This window comes from Pongo pygmaeus, chromosome 15, assembly GCF_028885625.2.
Source record: "Pongo pygmaeus isolate AG05252 chromosome 15, NHGRI_mPonPyg2-v2.0_pri, whole genome shotgun sequence".
Lineage (NCBI taxonomy): Eukaryota > Metazoa > Chordata > Mammalia > Primates > Hominidae > Pongo > Pongo pygmaeus.
Genome location: NC_072388.2, coordinates 70,367,111 through 70,385,018, shown reverse-complemented (window position 1 = coordinate 70,385,018; position 17,908 = coordinate 70,367,111). Strand labels below are relative to the sequence as shown.

Sequence of the window (17,908 nt, the reverse complement as noted above, 5' to 3'; positions counted from 1 at the left end):
GGGCCTGTCGAGATATTCCTTCTAAGGTAAAGGAAAAGTTGCTGCATTTGGCTCCTCCTACAACCAAGAAAGAGGCACAATGCCTAGTGGACCTATTTGGATTTCAGAGGCAACACATTCCTCAGGTGGGTGTGTTACTCTGGCCCATTTATCAAGTGACCCGAAAGGCTGCCAGTTTTGAGTGGGGTCCAGAACAGGAGAAGGCTCTGCAACAGGTCCAGGCTGCTGTGCAAGCTGCTCTGCCACTTGGGCCATATGACCCAGCAGATCCAATAGTGCTTGAGGTGGATGCTGTTTGGAGCCTTCAGCAGGCCCCATAGGTGAATCACAGAAGAGGCCTCTAGGATTTTGGAGCAAGGCCCTGCCATCTTCTGCAGGTAACTACTCTTCTTTTGAGAGACAGCTCTTGGTCTGTTATTGGGCTTTGTTGGAAACTGAACATTTGACTATGGGTCATCAAGTCACCATGCAACCTGAACTGCCTATCATGAACTGGGTGCCTTCTAACCAATCTAGCTATAAAGTGGGTCACGCACAGCAGCATTCTATCATCAAATGGAAGTGGTATATACGTGATTGCGCTGGAGCACATCCTGTAGGCACAAGTAAGTTACATGAGCAAGTGGCTCAAATGTCGATGGGCTCCTCTCCTGCCACCCTGCCTTCTCTCCCCTAGCCTGCACCCATGGCCTCATGGGGAGTTCCCTATCATCAGTTGACAGAGGAAGAGAAGACTAGGGCCTATTCACAGATGGTTCTGCATGATATATAGGCACTACCCAAAAGTGGACAGCTGTAGCACTACAGCCCTTTCCTAGGACATCTCTGAAGGACAGAGGTGAAAGGAAATCTTCCCAGTGGGCAGAACTTCGAGCAGTGCACCTGGTTGTGCACTTTGCATGGAAGGAGAAGTGGCCAGATGTGCAATTATATACTGATTCATGGGTTGTAGCCAATAGTTTGGCTGGATGGTCAGGGACTTGGATGAAGGATGATTGGAAAACTGGATGAAAGAAATTTGGGAAAGATGTGGATGGACCCCTCTGAATGGTCAAAAACTGTGAAGTTATTTGTATCCCATGAGAGTGCTCACCAACAGGTGACCTCAGCAGAGGAGGATTTTAATAATCAAGTGAATAAAATGACCCATTCTGTGGATACTACTCAGCCTCTTTCCCCAGCCACCCCTGTCATCGCCCAATGGGCCCATGAACAAAACGACCATGGTGGCAGAGATGGAGGTTACATATGAGCTCAGCAACATGGACTTCCACTCACCAAGGCTGTCCTGGCTACGACCACTTCTGAGTGCCCAATTTGCCAGCAGCAGAGACCAACACTGAGTCCTTGATATGGCACCATTCCTCAGGGTGATCAGCCAGCCACCTAGTGGCAGGTTGATTATACTGGACCTCTTCCATCATGGAAAGGGCAGAGGTTCGTCCTCACTGGAATAGACACTTAACTCCGATATGGGTTTGCCTATCCTGCATGCAACGCTTCTGCCAAGACTACCATCAGTGGATTCATGGAATGCCTTATCTACCAACATGGTATTCCACACACCATTGCCTCTGACCAAGGCACTAACTTTACAGCTAACGAAGTGCGACAGTGGGCTCATGCTCATGGAATTCACTGGTCTTACCATGTTCCCAATCATCCTGAAGCAGCTGGATTGATAGAACGGTGGAATGGCCTTTTGAAGTCACAATTACAATGCCAACTAGCTGACAATACTTTGTAGAGGTGGGGCAAAGTTCTCCAGAAGGCCATGTATGCTCTGAATCAGTGTCCAATAATATATGGTACTGTTTCTCCTACAGTCAGGATTCACAGGTCCAGGAATCAAGGGGTGGAAGTGGAAGAGGTACCACTCACCATCATCCCTAGTGATCCACTAGCAAAAGCTTTGCTTCCTGTTCCCGCAACATTATGTTCTGCTGGCATAGGGGTCTGCTTATCTCACTAACATAAAGTCCTCCAGGTTCATCCATGTTATTGTAAATGAAAGCATTTCCTTCTTTTTTACGGCTATACAGTATTCCAATGTGTATATATACCGTATTTTCTTTACCCACAGATCAGTTATTAGACACTTAGATTGATTCCATATCTTGGCTATCATGAATAATGCCACAATAAACATGGGAATTCTGATACTTCTTCAAACACTGATTTCAATTCCTTTGGATATATACCCAGTAGTGGAACTGCTGGATCACATGGTAGTTCTATTTTTAATAATTTAAGGAACCTCCGTATTGTTTTGCATAATGGCTATTCCAACTTAGATTCCCACCAACAGTATGCAAGGGTTCCCTTTTCCCCCATCCTCTCAAAACACCTGCTATATTTTTGTCTTTTTTAATAATAGCCATTCTAACAAGTGTGAGGTTCATTGCAGCTTTAATTTACATCTCTCTGATAATTTCTCAAATATTTTAGAATAAAACTTTTTATGGCTCCGAAGTTGAATGCAGTACTAGACAGAGCCATAAATTAAAAGTCTGTAATCTAGAAAAGTTTTCATCAACAATAGTCAAGATATCTTTGTTATTCATTAACTAGCTGAACACTTAATGATATAGAAAATTTGGCTACCCAGAATGACTCATTTCTGTTAAGTTTTGTTTAATGAATAGGTTTATTACAAAGATTTTAAATCCTTTTATATAAATGAGTACAGTCTTAGAGAACACACTATCGAGCTATAAACTGACACCTTAGGAAGTAAATTAAATCTATTTTATCAGTACAAGGGTGATGAGAAAATCAGTAAGGCCTCCAAATAGAAATATGACAGAATATAAATCTAAATATAAAGTTATATATATTTATTTCTGGCATATCTGTATATTAACACATAAACACATTATCAAGAATGTAAATAATCGTAATAGAAAAATTATATAAATACATATTTAGCAAAAATATTAGATATATCTCTGGGTTTAGGATTTGGGATAATTTTTACTTTATTCTTTAAGTTTTATTTTACTGTTTGCATTGTTAAAATGAACATATATCATTTTTAAGGTTAAAAAATAAGCTAAAAGATCTGAGAAAAAGACAGTTCCTGTTCAAAAAAATGAGTCAATGTGTGTTTTCTTCCTGATTCACAGAACAAATTAGTGGGAGAATTTTCTCAATTTTAAGATCTTTCTCCCAATGTTAGCCTTCTGGCATCTGCCAAAGTATACCTACAAGCAAATACCAACAAAGCTCATATAGCAGAACAAATAGAACAGTAGCAGAAAACTGGATCTAAAAGAATTCATAATAACATTAATAAATCATGCTTAACTGAGACAGTCCCTCCACCTCACCTCCAACCCTGAGCCAGCAGTTGTGATTTTATGTTACGTACATAAAACTGTGTTCATTTTTCTGCCAGTAAAATCATTCTTCGTTCCTAAGATAGAATTAAGTATACCAATATTTCCTGATTTTCTATTAAAAATCACATAACTTCCAGGTGCTCCATTATCCGAACAAAAATAAGGACCTAGAGGCATCCCTGTCACCAGAGGTGTAGCCTTGTGACTAATGTTAGCTGTATCTTAAAGACAAGAAAAGGGAAAAGGTGAATTCAGCTCCCTAGGAGCTCAGTAGTAAATTACTCACCAGGTAGAATTCTGCCCCTTGTCTCAATTACTCTTCCCCAGAGAACTTCATTTGTTCAGAGAAAAAAACAAAAGCCCAATCTGGTTTATTCTCCCAGCTATCAAGCCAACCACACAAAGCTGAACTAAAACCATAACTAGAGTTTAAATTTCCTGATTCCTTCCTTGAAAAGTAGTCTTACTAATTAGGTAATTTAAAACAGGGCCTTGGCAAACCAAAGAGGAAACCTGAAAAAGCAGCAGCCTTTTGCTGTCCCTCTGGCTTTAATCACCATGAAGGTCACCCAGTCCTGCCATCAACCAGCTCTCCTACTTTGGAGAAGCAGGCTGACTCAAAGAGCAAACACCTGTCTCTCATTGTAATGACTTTATTCTCCAGGCCTAACTTTATAAATGTGAAAACTAAGAGAGTAAACAGCTCTATTAACACTGTTGTCATTTTTTTAAACAATTCTTTTAAAGAGATGGGGTCTTGCTATGTTGCCCAGGCTGGAGTGTAGTGGCTATTCACAGGCACAATTCCACTACTGATCAGCACAGGAGTTTCCAACCTGGGCCAGCTGACCCCTCCCTTAGGCAATCTGGTGGTCCACCACTCCCAGGAAATACTGAACTTAGTAGGGACACTCAACTGGCATAGAGCACTACAGCTTATAACTCCTGGGTTTAAACAATCCTCCTGCCTCAGCCTCCTGGGTTGCTAGGACTACAGGCTTGTACCACAACACCTGGCTTACAAGTGGACTTGAAATTCAGGCTGTTATGAAGAGTCTCTTGGCTACAGTTCACGGGAAACATAACACATTAATGCAAAACATCTTCAGCTTTCCCCAATTCCACTTATTTCAGCCCATTTCAGAAATGTCCTCTTTATTCCAACTTGAAAATTCATGTTATACTTGTTATAAATGTCAAAGGGTTTTCAGAATATAGAATTCCAGTGGCTAGAGTTAGAAGCCTGGGAACACAACTAGCCCCATAAACCTTGGGCAAGTTGCTTAACCTCTCTGGGCCTCAGTTTCTTCAGCTCTAAAAAGAGGATAATACCTACTCCATAGGATTGAGGTGAGGGTCAATACATGAGAGCACTTAGGAAACTCTGTGGCACATGGCAACTGATTGATCAATAAAGGTCAGTTATTACTATAATCATTGGTGTGGATGATGTTATTACTACCAGAAAGACAACCAAGAAAGCGATGGAAGTGTAGGAAAAAAAAAAAGTGCAAAATAAAGGAAAGAGAACTAAGAGAAAGAAGAATGGCAGCTGCCATGTAATAGCCAAGGGGCATTAGACAAGTTCCTTCAGTTTCCTCATCTACAAAACAGAGATGACATCCACTTGCTCCATCACCCTCCTCACAGGACTGTTCTGGAGGCCACAAGAAAATATCTCTGGCCACAGAACACAAAGCTAAATGTCTTGCATTGTCACTGAATAGAGGGGCTCAACAAACCTTGGAAAACCATGAACTTTCACAATGAGCCATTAGTCAAATAACTATGCACATTAAATGAATACTCTGGATACCACTCTAACAAAAAAATCAATAGTAGGCCAGGCATGGTGGCTCACACCTGTAATCGTAGCACTTTGGGAGGCAGAGGCAGGCGGGTTGCCAGAGCTCAGGAGTTCGAGACCAGCCTGAGCAACATGGTAAAATCCCGTCTCTACAAAAAAAATACAAAAAAAATTAGCCAGGTGTGGTGGCACACACCTGTAGTCCCAGCTACTTAGGAGCCTGAGGCACTAAAATCACTTAAGCACAGAAGACAGAGGCTGCAGTCAGCAGAGATCATGCCCCTGCATTCCAGCCTGGGCAACAGAGTGAGACCCTGTCTCAAAAAAAAAAAAAAAAAAATCAGCAGTACATGCTTTTAAAAACTCAGATTAAGTAAACCATAGTAAAGTATCCACTACCTAGTGACACCAAATAGCATCCCCATAATTTTGCACTGGCAGAATAATCAGAACTCTTAGGAAGCATCTGCCATCAATTTTAAAAGGCAACCCTAAAGTGAGCTGAGAAACCCAAGTACACCATAGCACCATAGGCTTGTTAGGGGTCCCACAGCAAATCCAGCTGAGTAGACCTAAACTGCCTCTTATTTAGGCTATGAACATTTGAATAAAGTGATTTTCAAGCTTTGTTCTTTATTATATCCTACAAATTTTCCTTTCACTACAATACTAACATAAAAGCTAACAGAGGATAAGTGTGGTGGCTCATGCCTGTAATGCCAACACTTTGGGAGGCTAAGGCAGGAGGATCACTTGCCCAGGAGTTCAAGACCAGCCTGGGAAACACAGTGAGACCCTATCTCTACCAAAAAAAAAAAAAAATGTAATTAGCTGAGCATGGTGGTGCATGCCTATCGTCCCAGCTACTCAGGGGGCCGAGATAGGAGAATCACTTGAGCCTGGGAGGTCAAGGTTGCAGTGAGCCATGATCATGCCACTGCACTCCAGCCTGGGAAACAAAGCAAGGGCCTGTCTCAAAAAAAAAAAAAAAAAAAAAAAAAAAAACAGAGCCCATCTCACTTTATTTGCAGGATCTACTTAACTCAATTGGCAATGTATTTTCAAATATGATTTGTCAAGAAGAGATGAAGAAAAGGCAAGAGTTTCACCCCTTATTGTTTCAGAAAGAGAATTTGGGACTGCAACAGAAAAAGTCATTCAGACACTCTGACCTAATAATTCTTATTCTAGATAATTATCCTAGGAAAACCATCAAGTATTTATATAAAAATGCACGCACACAAAAAAACACTGAAGATTGATTTGTAACAAGTGATTACACAAATATATAACAAGATGAAATAGTAAATTCTTTCTTTCTTTATATTTTTAGAGACAGGGTCTCGCTCTGTCGCCCAAGCTGAAGTGCAGTGGCATGATCATAACTCAGCTGCAGCCTGGAACTCCTGGGCTCAAGCGATCCTCCTGCCTCAGCCTCACAAAGAGCTGGGATTACAGGTGTGAGCCACCATATCCAGCCTCTAAAAATTATTTAAATAAGATAAAAAATTCAAAAGGTATGCTAAACATAAAAAGCAGAATACAAAACATATATACGATAGAATTCCAATTTTGTTTTAGAAAATACATATGCACAGAAAAAGAGTAAAAGAAATATAAGAAAAAAATATTAGAAACCCAAATGATCATGGTTTTTTGATCCCTTTCTATTTTCTGAATTAGCTAAAATCAGCTTCTTTTACTTACTTAGTTGGTAAAAAACAATTCCTTTAAAATAAACAAAAAGTGTGAGCCAGGCATGGTGTCTCACGCCTATAATCCCAACACTTTGTGAGGCCAAAGTAGAAGGATCACTTTAGCCCAGAAGTCCAAGATCAGCCTGGGCAACACAGTGAGATTCCATCTTTTACAAAAATAACAAAATCAGTTGGGCATGGTGGCAAATGCCTGTAGTCCCAGCTGCTCAGGGGGCCGAGATGAAAGAGCACTCCAGCCCAAAGAGGTCATGGCTGCAGTGAGCTATGACTGGGCCACTGCACTCCAACCTGAGCGACAGAGCAACGCTCTGTCTCCATAAAAAATAAAATAAATAAATAATAAAATAAACATAACAATTTGGTTTCAATTAACAATTCTGTTAAGTTACCTAATATCTAAATTACTTACTTTGGTACAACAACAATAACTGAAAGAGATGTATTTTGCAAAAGTAGTAATTCGAGTAAGAAATATTTGTCATCCAAATGTTACAATCAACAAATCTTGAAAATATTTACACTAAGAGTGTTTTACATTTCAGAGAGATAATTGGGTAAGTAATACTAATATCAAATGCATGACTCCATCTAGTACATATGCACTTAAGTGAACCACCAGTACAACCGATGTGAGAGAGATTATCCAGTCTCTCTTCCCATGCACATCTAAAAACTAAAATTAGTACAGACAAATTCTGCCAGGCTAAAATCAGACTTTGTTTCTAGATACAAGAATTAAAAAAAAAAACAAACTTAGACTTTATTTCAAAATAAAATTCCCGAGAAAGAAACAGTGATCTGTGTAGCTAAACAAGATTAAATTTGAGCTCCAGCTGATGACTTCTCTCATCTTAAGACAAAAAAAGTGAATTCTGATTCTAATCCTACACTCTCACCAAGGCCTCAGACAATTGAGAATTCTCTACATATCAGGAAATATACAGGAGGTCACAATTTTGAAAGAACAAAGTTTTCCTTCTTTCCATGACATCAGAAGATTTTCAGCTTAATAAATGGATTTTTTTCTTATGCCAGGATAAGTAGAAACTGTCAATGAAGCAATTAGATTGCATGTTGTCTTCCACTAACTATAATTATTTCATATGAACATGTTTTCTTTCTCCAAATAAAATGCTTCTAAAGTTCATATCACAAATATTTTATACTTAAATGTGGAATCTGTTAGCTTTTGCTCAGCCTGGAACCACCTGGTCCTGGGGTGGAGGTATCTTCCCATGTTTAGGAACTGTCTCTTCTAGGCACAGAACAAGCACTAGCTAGTAGCTCCCTATACAGGCTTTAGTGGCAAAGAGCACTTCATCAGCTTCTTTATAACATTCCAAAGCTGAAAGTATCCTTTGTGACTCCTTCCCATAATACAAAAACTCCAACTCAACAGCATGCGGGTACAAAGTCTAAAGACTCCAACTATGTTCTCTCAGTGCCAAGAGGGAGCAGCAGACACCTACCTGGGCCTGGCTCAAAAACACCTCATGACACCATTCTCCAGGAACCAAAGGGAAAGAGGTCAGTCTTGCTTTTCACAGTCACACTGAGAACACTTACTGTCTTTACAAAAAAGTAAACCACAACCAAGCTCCCAGGATGAGCAAAAGAAATGCCAATCTGGGAACGGTAGATAGGAAATGGTCTCAGGCATTGCAAAATTCGGTGGATATTCATTCCCTATTCTGAGAACCATGAATTAAGAGAGTCTGGGAACTTTTTACCTTCTTCTGAAGTTGCTCTGATTTCAAAACACTATCCTATAACGCCCCAAAAAAGTACTGAATGGAATACTTTTATTTTTTGAGAGTGAATGCTAATTTGATTGAGAATTTTATAGTGTTCTCATTGAAGTAAATGAAATCATTCTTTGTGTTCACAGAGAGGTGGGAAGGGCTGTAGCTCCGTGCTATTTGTAAAGGCTCTGAGCACCTAAGAGGCAACAATCGGTATTACTTTCGAGAACGTGAATTGGCTAATGTACTTGCTAGGTATATGCAGAAACTAGACTTCAGGGTAACTGAACATAAGACATGGAACATCCTAACACCACTGACATCTAACCTTCACAAATGTTTTGTTCTGCTTTGCTTTAGTGGCTGTGATAGGACTGCCTGGACAGAAACTAATAAATGAAGAAAAACAAGACTGTCTGGACTTCACATATTATTTATCTCCTATGGGTCCAAGATACAACATGTGTGACTCTAGGCTCTTCTCCCTCCTACCTAGGCAGGTGCCAAGGAATGTACTCCACAGACCTGTGGAGAGGGGGATTCCTATGCAAGTTATTTGCAGCAAGAGGATGACAGTGGGTCCCCAGTGGGGGACAGTGTGGCACCTCTGTTACAGAAGCTATCCCTAGTGATTTCCTTTATTTCTCAGAAAAGTGTTGCTGCAACTATGGTTGCAGATATATGTGTATGCCATCTAATACTGTGAGTCTGGGTTTTAAAAGTCTAAATTCTACAGAGTAGAAATTATTCTGCTTAACCTGCTTAGCATAACACAAGCTCATTACCATCAAGAAAAATAATTCCATCAAGACAGAGATTATTAGGGAAGGGCTCCTGGAAGCACACTTGTTGGTTTTCCAAAGGTCTTATTGCATGTCATCTCAAGTACATTAAATACTGGCAACATCTCTGCTTCAACTTGATAAGTGGCTTCCATTTGGAAACCAATTTCATTTTATATTTATTCAAAAGCCCATAAAAAGGATTACAAGGAACTATAAATACAAACAAGTACAAAAAGATAAAATTCTTTATCAATGATTAAATGTTACCAGTTTCCAGAATTCATGTATTGATTAGCCCCAAAAATTACTTTTATAAAAAATATGATCAGCAACAGACAAGTACCTACAATACCACTAAAGTCTTGTGTATGATGCAACAATTACCTCCTTCACACTAGATACTGGACTACAAAATTATAAAATGGAATTCTGAAAGGCTAAATATTTTCAGACAGAGTAACACTGAAATTTCTTACAGAATAAAAACCAAATCTCAGGACATTTTGAACACAAGCGCTGTAAGCACAAAGTTTACCTCCCTACTTACTCCTGTAAACTGGTTCCAACATGAATTATGTCCAGAGGTTTCTAAATGATATTCCAATAACCATCTCAATGTGCAACATGCCATACATTATCCTTAAGAAAATGTAAGAAGTCACAAAAACATAGGCTCTTTTATGATTATCAAATCTTTTTGTTTGTTTTAAGAGACACAGTCTTGTTTTGTTACCCAGGCTGGAGCAGAATGGCATAATTATAGCTCACAGCAGCCTTGACCTCCTGGGCTCAAGTGATCTTCCCATCTCAGCCTCCCAAGTGGCTAGGACCACAGGCAAATGCCATCATGCCTGGCTAATTTTTATTTTATCATTTTTTTATAGAGACAAGGTCTCACTATGTTGCCCAGGCTGGTCTCAAAGTCCTAAGCTTATGCAATCCTCCCACCTCGGCCTCCCAAAGTGCGGGGATTACAGGCATGAGCCACCACACTTAGCCAATTATCAAATCTTTAAACAATCACTTTTTTCTCATATTTTCCTATTTTGCCCTATCAGAAAAAAAAAAAACTTAATATTTATAGACAAAAGAAAAAAAGTACAACACAAAGAAAAAAATTTATAGAAATTTCTCCATTTATTTCAACTTTCTCTTCATTAGATGTTAACAAAATAACATTTTTCATGTTAATTACTATAATTAAAAAAAATAAATTCCAAGTTGCCAGGGGAAAAATCTCATTACTCTTCCATGCTTTGGCAAACCTTCTCATACTTCCATCTATACTCTGGGCTTTGAATCAAGTAAATGAAATCTTGGCTGGAAAGGAGATACATTATTAAATAATTTGGGATACTGACCCTTTCTAATGCAAAAGGAAGAGAACGTCAATACTATATGTTCTGAATTTTTTAAATTAGCCCACAAGATTTTACAGTTTAAGTTACTTCTTTTTTAGACAGAGTCTTGCTCTGTCACCCAGGCTAGAGTACAGTGACGCGATCTCAGCTCACTGCAACCTCAGCCTCCCAGGTTCAAGCCATTCTCCTGCCTCAGCCTCCTAAGTAGCTGGGACTACAGGTATGCACCACCATGCCTACCTAATTTTTTGTATTTTTAGTGAAGACAAGGTTTCACCCTGTTGGCCAGGCTAGTCTCGAACTCCTGACCTCAGGTTATCTGCCTGCCTTGGCCTCCCAAAGTGCTGGGATTACAGGCAGGAGCCACCACACCTGGCCATACATTTTAAGTTACTCCTGATCTACATGGTTATTTTATTATCTAAAAAGGATTTTAAAGTGTTACTAACATTTTAAAGCAACATATCAAAAAAAGTTTTAATCTTTATCACTAACTAAAACCTAAGGAACTAGGAGAAAGGAGTGTTAATCAAAAACTTGGCCAGTCTTTCCATCCACTACAGTAGTTACTGTATAGGAACAATTATCCGAGATTTATCCAATGTTCGTTCAACAAGCATTTATTTAGTACTTACTTGTCCCAAGCACTATACTCTGCCATGGAGAGGCAATAATGAGCATGACAGATGTGGTACCTGAATGCAGGAATCTTAGAGACTATGTCCCTCCATGCCACCACTTTAAGCTCAAAAGAAGCATAAAAGTATAATCCTTTCCAAATAGCAGTATGATGGCTATGTTTTTATAAATAATCTAGATGGCTAAAGGTTCAACCCAAGATCCTTTGGGAACTGCTGGGCAGCAATACAAGGACAGAGGCCACTAGGAAGCTGGCTCTTTTCTGGGACTAAGGAAGCCAGCCTAGGGAAGGCCACACCGGGTCCCATCTAAATGTTTTGGCCAGCCTATGTTCCATGGGAAAATCTCCCTCTGCAAGACTTTGGATCAGAAACAGATCCATAAATAACCTCCATCAGTGGCAGACTTAGAGGCTGTGTATGTAAAATAAGTTGCAGAAATTCCATTATTCAAACAGACAACACCATGTTTCCAGTCATCTCAAAGCCATGAACTCACCAAGGTAACAAGATGCTGAAAATTCATACCATCAGAATTATAATTCATTAAACAAACAACTAGATTTAATGATCTTTCCCAAATAGTAAGTCTAAAATTTGTTTTTTTACACTGAATCTTAACTTTCCTTAGTGATATCTTTTAAAGAACTTAGAAACAATTTCAGTTTTATGCAAAGATATAGCTAAAGACAAAATTCAAGTTCAGTATGAAAAAAGAGGTATCACGCACCTTCACCTACCCCAAAACCATCAATGGTTTCTCAATACCTACATAAAAAGGGTAAAAATTATTTGATTAGGCAATCCAAGTCCTAGACAAGTCAATTCCAACCTAAATTTTCAAATCCATTTCTCTGTATACCACTCCACATATACACCACTCCGTGGAAACTGAACTATTCTTTCTTATCTGAATATACTCTTCACTTCAGATTTTTCTTTTTCTTTACTTTTCCTTTTTTTTTGAGATGGGTTCTCACTGTCACCCAAGCTGAAGTGCAGTGGTGTGATCTCAGCTCACTGCAGCCTCGACCTCCCAGGCTCCAGCTATCCTCCCCGCTCAGCCTCCTGAGTAGCTAGGACTACAGGCACCCACCCATGCCCAGTTAGTGTTTGTATTTTTTGTAGACAGGGTTTCACCATGTTGCCCAGACTGGTCGCAAACTCCTAGACTCAAGTAGTCGGCCTGCCTCGGCTGCCCAAAATGCTGAGATTACAAGCATGAGCCACTGTACCTGGACATATTTTATTTTTTTTCATCATCTTACTTATGCTACAAGTTTAGAAGCTTTAGGCGGTGGCTCATGCCTGTAATCCTAGCACTTTGGGAGGTGGAGGCAGGCAGACTGCCTGAGCTCAGGAGTTCAAGACCAGCCTAGGCAACATGGTGAAACCCCATCTCTACTAAAATAGAAAAAAATTCGCCAGGAATGGTGATGCACGCCTGTAGTCCCAGCTACTCAGGAGACTGAGGCATGAAAATCGCTTGAACCTGGGAGGCAGAGGTTGCAGTGAGCTGAGATGGCGCCACTCCAGCCTAGGCAACACAGTAAGACTCTGTCTCAAAAAACAAACAAACAAAAAATAAGTTCAGAAGCTTTAGGAGGGCAAGGCCTGTATATGACTGACCTCTTCTTCCAATCCTTTCCCTGTCCCTCTTCCCATATAACAGGAATTAAATGAGTTAATAGGGAGTGGTTTCTAAAAATAAGTCAACTAAATCATGAGATTATTCAACATCTCATGGTTCTTCTGCCAAGTGATTCATCACCTCTAAGACCCAAAGTTAAAGTTTGAATAGATGTAGACACTTCTCTCACATCTGGACAAGGAATTCAACAAAAATCTTTCAAATCAAAAGAAAATGTTTTACCTAAATAAGGTTTTCATTAGTGGTAAAATATTCAGAAACAATAGAAAACAGTGAACTGAAACTAAAAATGTAGGGGAAAAAGACTGTGCTACCAAATTTTATAATGTCCATGACACTTTAATATTCTTTTCTCCTCCAGCCAAATACTTTTCTTAGAAAGATAAATTAATGTTTTCCATTCCATACTCATGAGTAGTTATGAAAATAAAGTAGCATATACTATGGTAGAAGGTTTTAAGTTATTAGATTAAACAAATTAAAGTTGACTCATAAAATATATTTTGACCTTGATGCTTTTCAATGTGGGTATCACCCCATTAAAACATCTGTTTTCTATCTCCAACATTTCAGAATCATTAAATTTATGACAAACACAGAATGCTCCACCTACCTTTTCCTTGCAAGGGGTGGTGGCAGTGAAGAAGAGGGAGAGGAGTGGTAGTAAAGAAGACGGTAGTGAAGAAGAGATAATTAAATACTGACTTCCCCCGCCCCCGTCTGCAGCACATTTCTTAACAGTATAAAAAGAGGCTTGGGTTTAATTTTGAGTTCAATGAAGCCTGAGAAGCCAGTTGCTGAAACAGAAATTCATTTAAGAAACTAGCCATCCTTTGTGTTGCCCTCCTCTCCATGAGGTCTTCCTGGGTTAGAGTAATGACAGCTCAACTCCTCCTTAGGGTACCACAGGTGAGCTCTTAGAAAGGCTCTCTTCAGCTAAAACCACATTAGTTAAATCAAATCAAAAAACAGTAAGCAGGAAAGCAGAGGGCAAAAAAAAAACCTGCTCTCCTAGTATTTCTGTATCAATTCCAAGTACTTTCCTTCTCTCACTGCCAGCAGCACCCATCAATTCCCATAGTAACCAGCCCACGGCTTTCCAAGCAGCCCAAAAGGGAGGCAAGTAAGCTGCAGGCAGAAGCACATGAGAGCATGACCCAAAACCCAGACACCAATCTAATAGTTACTTGGTGGCTTAAACATTCCAATTCTACCTCCTTACTTCCTTAATTCCCAGATTCCCAGATGGCCCTCTCCTCTTCCCCTTCAACCTGATGCGGAGACAGGGAAGAGGATTTTTTTCTAGAATTCTGCACAAACAATTTTTCTGTTTTCTGGTGCAATTTTTGTTCATGTCTGTTTGGCACCAAAGCAACCGTGGTCCTTTTACCACATGTGCATAAATGTATACTGTTGAAACCTCTGGAATGAAAGTAAAAGACTGCAAAGATATTGGGAGCAATATTTTGAGATCTGGGAATAAGGATGAAAAAGGAATGAAGAACAAAAGATGCTGCTGACGTGGGTAGAGATGATCTTAGCTTTGAGAACAGGATTCATTATGTGGGCTGGTCAGGAGTGGGAACAAGAGCAGGAAGGCCACAGGGGATTGAGAGTACTTTTGTCCCCAACACACTCATCAAGGACATGCAATCGGGGGCCAAGGCTCATTACGGTGATTTTCAACAGGGAAAGAGGAAATTATTGGAACTGGGGCGAAATGTGGGTGATGATTAAAGAAGTTTGAGAGAAAAAAAGCATACCTAGCTGATTCTAACATCTAAAGAATCACTATGGTGACAAGAGTTTTGTTTTTTATTTTTTTTAACTAAAAAGTAAGGTAGAGAATCAAATTAAAAGTGCACAGCATGGGCTATGAACCACTTCTGAAAGGTTTCACATCTTCTTTAACAGAATTTAATGGCTAAAATGTAAGGAGATAACAAGGGTGACAGAAGGTACTGAAAAAAACAGTATGTGAGTCACCGCCCATGTTTTCTTTAGGATAGATGCTGAGTAAACAACTAAAGAGTTACAGTGCATGCATGTGTACATTTTAAATTTCAATAGATACTTCCAAATTACTTCCTATTGAGGATCCCACAGTGGTATGGACAAGCTCTCTAAACTTTTACCTACTGTATGCATCACGCCTTGCTAATTACAGAATATATAATAATAAAGCCCCCAAAATATGATTCAGCATCACTAAAAGTAAAGGGAAAACAGAAATGTTTGTTGTGATGGAGGTAGTATGATGAGTAACTGCTCTCTGTAGTATCAGTAATGAAATACTTGTAAAATAAGCCGGGCGCGGTGTCTTACGCCTGGAATCCCAGCACTTTGGGAAGTCCAGGCAGGCAGATCACTTGAGGCTAGGAGTTCGAGATCAGCCTGGCCAACATGGTGAAACTGCTAAAAATACAAAAATTTGCTAGGTGCAGTGAAACACACCTGTAATCCCAGCTACTTAAGTGGCTGAGGCACCCCGAAATACCTCGAACCAGAGAGGCAGACGTTGCAACAAGTCGAGATCATGCTACTGGACTCCAGCCTGGGTGACAGAACGAGACTCTGTCTCAAAGAAAAATAAATTTGTAAAATATATATGTAGTTTCTAACAGACAGGGTCTCACTATCGCCCAGGCTGGTTTCGAACTCCTGGGCTCAAACAATGCTCCTGCCTCGGCCTCCAAAAGTGTTAAGATTACAGGCATGAGCCGCCCCTACCACTCCCAGCAAATTTTGTAAAATCAACTTTTTTTAAAAAGCAGATGAGAAATATTTGAGCTATACAAAACAAATTCTTAGAGTATCAAGGCTTTAAAAATTTTAAATTAATAAGTAAATTTAACGGAATCCCAATAAGATTATCAGGATATTCTTTTAGAAATTCAAAAGCTGGCCGGGCGCAGCAGCTCATGCCCGTAATCCCAGCACTTTGGGAGGCCGAGGCAGGCAGATCACGAGATCAAGAGATTGAGACCATCCTGGCTAAGATGGTGAAACCCCGTCTCTACTAAAAATACAAAAAATTAGCCAGGCATGGTGGCACGCACCTGTAGTCCCAGCTACTCCAGAGACTGAGGCAGGAGAATCGCTTGAACCCGGGAGATGGAGGCTGCAGTGAGCCGAGATCGCGCCACTGCACTCCAGCCTGGGTGACAGAGCTAGACTCTGTCTCAAAAAAAAAAATTCAGAAGCTATGTCTGTAGTTTATATGGAAAATAAACAAGAACAATGAGGGCAATTATAAAAAAGAAGAGTAATAAGGAAGACCAGCTTTAATATTTGCCAGATAGTATAAAATATGTTATAAATATATAATAATTTAAAGGGTCTAAAACTGGTTCATGAACAAGCCATCAAATCAATGGATACAACAAACATTCTAAAAAGACTTCAGGAATTTGATAAGATAAAATGTGACATCAGTGTAGAAAAGATAAATTGTTCAATAAATGGTGCTGGTACAACTATACAGCCACATGAAAAAGAGGATAGGATACCAACTAACACTAAAATAAATCCCAAATTGATTTAAAGTCTTAAACATAAAAAAAAAAACCCACAAAGTATTAAAAGCAAGAGATTTTTTCATAATCTTGAAGAGCCTAAGACCTAAGTAAGACATAAAATCCCAAAACCATGAAGTAGAGTAGTAATAAACCTGATGATCCAAAAATAAATTCAGATATAGCAAAAATTACCATAAATGACAAAATACAAACCCACTGGAAAAAACTAGCAGCCCCTATCACAAAGTGCTAATTTCCTTTTTATATAAAAAGATTATTCCCATAGATAAATTGGCAGAGTCAATTCACAGAAAGGGAAATTGTTGTTAAGCACACGATAACATGTTCAACCTCACTTATAACAAGAGAAATGCACAGAAAAACAGTGATAAAATTCCATTTTTTCACCTATGAAATTTGTAAAATGGAATTATTAAATCACACACTACCTGCAAGGGAGAGGTAAAACACATACATTGCTGAAGCCAACAGACACATGAAAAAATGCTCATCATCACTGGCCATCAGAGAAATGCAAATCAAAACCACAATGAGATACCATCTCACTCCAGTTAGAATGGCGACCATTAAAAAGTTAGGAAACAACAGGTGCTGGAGAGGATGTGGAGAAACAGAACACTTTCTCACTGTTGGTGGGACTGTAAACTAGTTCAACCATTGTGGAAGACAGTGTGGCAATTCCTCGAGGATCTAGAACTAGAAATACCATTTGACCCAGCAATCCCATTAGTGGGTATATACCCAAAGGATTATAAATCATGCTGCTATAAAGACACATGCACACGTATGTTTATTGCGGCACTATTCACAATAGCAAAGACTTGGAACCAACCCAAATGTCCATCAATGATAGACTGGATTAAGAAAATGTGGCACATATACACCATGGAATACTATGCAGCCATAAAAAATGATGAGTTCATGTCCTTTGTAGGGACATGGATGAAGCTGGAAACCATCATTCTTAGCAAACTATCACAAGGACAAAAAACCAAACACCACATGTTCTCACTCATAGGTGGGAATTGAACAATGAGAACACTTGGACACAGGAAGGGGAACATCACACACCGGGGCCTGTCGTGAAGTGGGGGCAGGGAGGAGGGATAGCATTAGGAGATATACCTAATGTAAATGATGAATTAATGGGTGCAGCACACCAACATGGCGCATGTATACATATGTAACAAACCTGCACATTGTGCACATGTACCCTAGAACTTAAAGTATAATTTAAAAAAAAAGAAAAAAGAAAAACACATACATTGCTGAGAGGAGTGTAAATGTATACAATGTTTAAAGAAGGCAGTTTAGCAATAAAGATAC

At 39.4% G+C, this 17,908-nt stretch overlaps 1 protein-coding gene across 28 annotated transcripts in view; it reads right to left on the bottom strand.

Annotated features, from left to right (window-relative positions):
• SIPA1L1 (signal induced proliferation associated 1 like 1) overlaps positions 1–17,908 on the bottom strand; it is a 412,571-nt gene that overhangs the window by 284,310 nt on the left and 110,353 nt on the right. The window contains exon 1 of one of the 28 annotated variants that reach the window (XM_054448750.2): positions 13,657–14,077. The exons of the other annotated variants lie outside the window; for them this stretch is intronic. The gene's annotated coding sequence lies outside the window, so the exon portion shown is untranslated. Of the gene's footprint in view, positions 1–13,656; positions 14,078–17,908 lie in introns of those variants that run through there. 28 annotated transcript variants of the gene reach the window in all.